The sequence below is a fragment of the Notothenia rossii genome, assembly GCF_949606895.1.
Source record: "Notothenia rossii genome assembly, chromosome: 7".
In the NCBI taxonomy this organism is placed as follows: domain Eukaryota; kingdom Metazoa; phylum Chordata; class Actinopteri; order Perciformes; family Nototheniidae; genus Notothenia; species Notothenia rossii.
The window spans coordinates 42886786-42892903 of NC_136905.1; the positions used below are offsets into that span (position 1 = coordinate 42886786).

General features: G+C 37.5%; 1 long non-coding RNA gene across 1 annotated transcript; it reads left to right on the forward strand.

The window, feature by feature from the left end:
- Positions 1-2758: 2758 nt before the first annotated feature.
- LOC307047116 lies at positions 2759-4574 on the forward strand. The gene is made up of 3 exons (XR_013810337.1): positions 2759-2796; positions 4297-4345; positions 4441-4574. It is a non-coding gene; the product is annotated as an uncharacterized lncRNA (long non-coding RNA).
- Positions 4575-6118: the final 1544 nt, after the last annotated feature.

Genomic DNA, 6118 nt, shown 5'->3' on the forward strand with positions numbered 1-6118 from the left:
AGGTCCATTACTCTTTTCTCTCGGCAACATCATCAGAGAGTATGGTATAGATTTCCACAGCTATGCGGATGATACACAATTGTACATATCGGCTGAACCAAATGATGTAACAGCCATAAACTCCATTACCAACTGCCTGACAGCAATAAACAAATGGATGAACGATAATTTTCTTAAACTGAATGAGGACAAAACTGAAGTCCTACTTGTTGGCCCCAAATCAAAAAGAGAGATGCTAACAAATAATCTAGGAAGCTTAACCACTTCGATTAAACCGGAGGTGACAAGTCTCGGTGTCATCCTGGACTCAGATTTGAACTTCAACGGCCATTTAAACAAAGTGACCAAAATAGCTTTCTTTCATCTCAGAAACATAGCGAAGGTACGACCATTCATAAATCAAAATGATGCAGAGAAGCTAATTCATGCTTTTATATCTAGCCGACTAGACTACTGCAATGCACTATTCACTGGTCTCCCCAAGAAAGCTATGGGAAGACTCCAGCTCATTCAAAACCCTGCAGCTAGACTACGAACGAATACCAAAAGGAGGGAACACATTAGTCCTGTCTTAGCTACTCTACACTGGCTTCCTGTAACTTTTAGAATTGATTTTAAGGTGCGCCTCACATACAAAGCTCTAAATGGACAAGGACCCAGCTACATTGCTGACTCTCTAATACACTACACACCCGCCAGAACACTGCGATCATCAGATGCAGGTCTATTAGAGGTCACCAGAAAGAGTCATAAGAAGATCGGTGAAGCAGCCTTTGTAAACTACGCCCCAAAACTGTGGAACACGTTAGCCAACAATATTAGGGAAGCCAATACGTTAGGCATTTTTAAAATCTCTTTACCAAAGCATTTTACTGATTTTACACTATTATACTGCACTATTCTCTGTGATTGACATTGCACTATTTTTCTATGTTTTATTCTCCATGTTTTTATTTTTTATTATTTTATCCCATTTTATGCTTTGCTCTTGCTGCTTGTTTTACACTGATTTTATGTCTTATTTCTTACTGATGTAAAGCACTTTGAACTGCAATCCCCTGTATGAAAGGTGCTATACAAATAAAGTTATTATTATTATTATTATCTTTATACAAGGGATAATGTGCAGCGAGGCGGTAATATGGGGAAAAGAACACCCGAATTTAGATCCCTCTGCAGGTGGTGCTTTGAGTATATTTGATGCCAATACTTTTGTACTTTTACTTGTAACATTTTGAATGCAGGACTTTTTATTGTAACTGAGTATTTCCTACACTACAAGATCTGAACTTCTCCCACCTCTGACAATAAATCCTGAGTAATTACCAAAGAGAAAACCTGCTCTGAAGGTTATTTTCATTTTACAAATCCTGCACTCAGCTTTGCTTTCTCCAATATCGTCCTTCTTTTTTCGGTTTTCGCTCATTTCTTGACTTTTTCCGACGCGCTTGCATTTAAATCCGTCTCCCCGCCGCTCTATGCAGCTAGCCTGTACCACTACACCTGCTGTGCCCCCCACCCTTCTTTCACATAATGGTATGATCCTAGTGTGTCCTCGCATATGATTGGCCGCATGGTGGCCGAGCTAAATAAAGACCCGCCCCTGCCTGCAAGGATTCTCAGCAAGAGTAGGAGCGGCTGAAGATTCTGCTCTCCCCGACGGGAGTCTGCTCTTCTAGCGGCATCTCACGATCGGGGTGTTGGAGACCTCTGAATTAAATTATCAAGTCACCTCAAGTCAGAAGGCTCAAGTCCAAGTCAAGTCCCGAGTCATTGGTGTTCAAGTCCAAGTCGAGTCGCAAGTCTTTTGTGATTTTGTCAAGTCGAGTCTCAAGTCATCAAATTGGTGACTCGAGTCCAAGTCATGTACAGATGTAGCACTGAATTTCAGACTCCAGCTTACAGCTTCCTGCCTACGACTTGCCAAAGACCAGTATAGAGGAATGTTAAGCCCTCCCACTATTTTCCAAGAGGGCATTGCCAGATTTTCAATTTCAGGTTTTAACCAGGAGATGGCGCTTCATTCACAAATACAGAAATGATGTTGCCTTTCGTAGTTGACAGAAACTGCTTTGAAGAGCATTTGAAAATATAGTCTTTATAAATTAAATAATCATAATAATAATGTAAATGTTTACATTACATTAAACCATGCATTTTGTAATGTCAGCATTTCATTTAGAAGAAAAGTAGTGATATTTGATATTTATACTCTATTCCAACAGATTAAACCATTTTCCCACTGTAGGCCGATGCATGAAATTCTTACATTTTTGCCAGTTATATTATGGAGCCGCTGTAAAAAAGGATTTGATCATTAAGTTCTTGAAACTTTTGTCTTTAAGTTACTTTCACTGAACATATCAATTTATGCAATTTCTACTTAATTTCATAAGTTGTTATTATTTCAACTCAGCTCTGTAAGCCAGTTCAATGACCTCTACATTCTATGAAGTCAATTTGACTGAACAGTGAGTTGTGATGTGTAATAATGTTCTGAAACTTTCCATGGCCTCTTAACATGGCAGTAGTGTTGACATATTCCTGCCCGGTGAAAATAGTCCCGGTCGCATAGTTGTTTTCATTAATTGAATGCATTTCACAGGGACATGAGTTTTTTATTTTTTTACGATATACAGCAAGTGAACCACAGAGTTTGATTCGCCATTATCAAAAGAAGAACTTCCACCGGAGAGATTGATGACTACGAAAAGCTAAGCGACGGACGAATACGTTTTTGAAAGCGATATGACAGTGATTTCGGCTGATGAACCACTGACGGACAGGCAAAGTCAGGTGAGTGGTTGCATATTTAATGGTTTCAGGCAAAATGAAAAGTAGCTAAATGGAGTTAAATCCGGTCAACCAAGCTAACTTTACAGGATTATGATTATCTAAACTTTTATTAAATAAATAAGTTTCAAGTATTCTTACTCTTATGTATGACGTTTATGAATTTTTAAAAGGTTTAAATGGGAACAGCCTATATTTGTAGCTTAATTTAGAGAGGTTTTGTTTGTTCTTTCCAGTAATTAGCCGTGTCCCGGCTCTGTTCGGCTAAATATTTAAGCTAAATTAACGTGTTTTGGTGAGGTTGTGTGTGTTCCTGCCAGTAATTAGCCGTGTCCCGGCTCTCTGTTCGGCTGAGAATTGTAGCTTGTTAGCCCCCGCCATGGCTTTGAAATGGATGTCATTTGTGGATAAGTATAGGGGACTTGAACATTGTTTTTTGTTAAGGCCGAGCAAGTGTTAAAGTGATTCTATCCTTGCAACGTTTTTCTGGTTCAGCTCACGCTAAACCTGCCCAGATACAGAGGGGGTGCCTCGCGCCATTGAACGAGTAAAATGCTAACTGTGTTCAGAAATAGCATTTATATTGTGTACAAATGCTATGTTCCACTCTTGAAATGGAGACAAATTTGTATTTCTGCTTTTTAGAAAATATTTTATAGAAAAGAAAGGAATATATTTATTTTATTTTATTGAACTATGGTGCCCATAAACTACATGTCCCACAATGCATTTCGTTCTGTGACTTGCGCACTGAAGTGTCTTAATATCAGCCGTTTCTAGCAGCGGGAACAGTCGGTGCTCAAGGCACTTAAAAATGTTGATCTTTGATTGATGAGATTATTGTTATTTAATCTAATAAATTAATGGGATGTATGTAATTATAACACAGGGAAAGGTTACTGTTCACCCACAATAATAAATAAGATGTGCAATGGTTGTAATTGTTAGATATTTATATTATAATAAAATAAATAATATTTATACATGAACAATAATTTTTCCTAAACTTCTGCTTTCAGAGGTAGTCAAGTTATTACTAAAAAAACAATAATAATCCACTGAATAATCTATGGAAAATAAATGCAAGCAAATAATCAACAATTACAACCATTGTACAATTTATTTTAAGTCTGGTTAAAACAAATAATAGTTTTTTCATTGATATATTTGGCATGCACGTAGACACAAAAATGCTCTATGTGGATGCACACTAACCTTTCCCTGTTATTATTACATGCATCCCATGAATTTATTAGATTGAATATGCCTCATCAATCAAAGATGAACATTTCAAGTTGTTTATTTATTTAAATGAAGTACTGTTTAAGTCTTTATCATATGAATTCAGGGATAATATTGTAATTGTGAAAGCCAAGGCTTGTAGTTTATGGGCAACGTGACTGTTGTAATTGTGTGCATCTTATTCTTTGTCATGTTCTCAGTTCTTATTACTTTATTAAGGCCTGCTTCATAATGTACCTAAATGCGTGCTCTCTATTACAGACAGATTTTCAAAGATTTCCGTTTTGCTGCAACTGGATGAAGTGGACTTGTAATTTGTGCAGGTTTTCCAGTTACAATGAGAAGGTAACATGCACAGTTGCAGACTGTTGGTAGAATATTGTCTATATGTCTGTGTCTCCTCAGATTCAGGCAGAGTTCCAGAGAATTGTCACTACGGACCTGCTTTCATCGTTTCTGGATGGACTTGATGGCCTGGCATTGCTGGAGGTCTACAATGGTGCATCCAGGACTGGAAAGAAGCCGGCACTAAAAGGCCTTTTTGACTGCCTTGAGAAAGATGTAAGTGGAGATGATGATGACCATAATTTAGCCACCATTTGTTTGCTACAAATGTTTCTTTCCCACTGCATTTGTTGTCCTGCAGGACACAAATGAGAGGAGGAGGACTGCTGCTCTCTTGGGACTATCACACTACATGTCTGGCGAAAATCAGGAAAATGTCATCAGCATGTGTGATGTAAGATCATAACTGTCTTGAATTACTTTATGTAATTGTACATTTTAACATAAATCACCCTGTGCCCAAAGTTTCCTTCAAAAGTAATGTTTACAATTACCTTAATTTAACTAAAATAATTGCAATAAAGAATGATACATTTAATATAAACAAAAACAGCAAGAAAACGTAATATAAATAAATATAAAGCTCAAACTGTGAAAAGAGAGGCAGTTGAAATGATGTTCCATCACATTGCACTTTTACACTGTGAACTGTAGAATTTAGCTTCTATGTTTATAGCAGAAGCCTCTTAATTAGCTTTGTAGAGAAAAAGTACTTGTAGTACACTGAGCTCACTTTTATTTCTCCTTTTTTAAGGCTCATGGAGACACTCTCGAGGAAGCAATGAAGGTGAGGCAAATTGGTCTACTCATAGGCTACGAAGGTGAATGGGATGCCTTTCCTCAGCAGATCTTCAATGTGGCAGTTGTGGTCGAGGAGACAATTGTGCTCCACAACCTGAAAGATGTGGCTTTGCGATGCTTCTTGGACTAATATAGCCTATTGCTTCAATCTTCAGTATACTCTGGAAATGAAATATTCATTTGAGTTTATCCAGAGGGTTGTTATGAAGATACAGCCAGACCAAGCCTCTGCCAAAATACATGGACTAAAAAACAAACTATGTAGGAGGTAGATCATCAAAGAGTGTAGAAAGTGAGATCAATTTGGTGTTGTTCATTTGTATGTTCAAGTATTTTGTGTCTCTGCAGTGACATGTTTTTTAAAAAATAAAATGTTTTAGGTTAGTGAGAATTCCATTTATGTTGGAAGTGTCATGAAGAAACTTGCATTTTAATAGGACATTTAATGTTCATTTCAGTATTTACTAGTGGCTTGAAAGAGTCCTCTCCTGCTGATGTTCAGAAAGCTCTCTATTTGTTTCGTACTGTTTGTGCTGCACCCTCTGTCCTATTTGTAAAATTAATAACATAAAAGTGATGTTATAATTTGTATACATGTATATCTGTTGTATACTGTATGTTTATACTTGAAAAATAAAAATATTTCAGCATCTGAAGTAACTTCAAGCCTTATCACAGCTAACTGCCTGCCGTCAGATTTCATTTAAAAAACAGGTCTGATTTTAAACTTGTATCTTCAGTAGACTCGACTACTGCAATGGTGTCTTCAAAGGCCTCACTGCTTTCACACCGTCGACAGTTTGATTTGCATAGAGGGAGCTCTGTGGCTGAATAGCCAGCGATTAGGTGTGGCCCATTTATCATAGGTGATCAGAGCTACGTGTGATTCTCATGGAGGGATGGGCACATAAGGCACACACGCACACACACCTGTAAC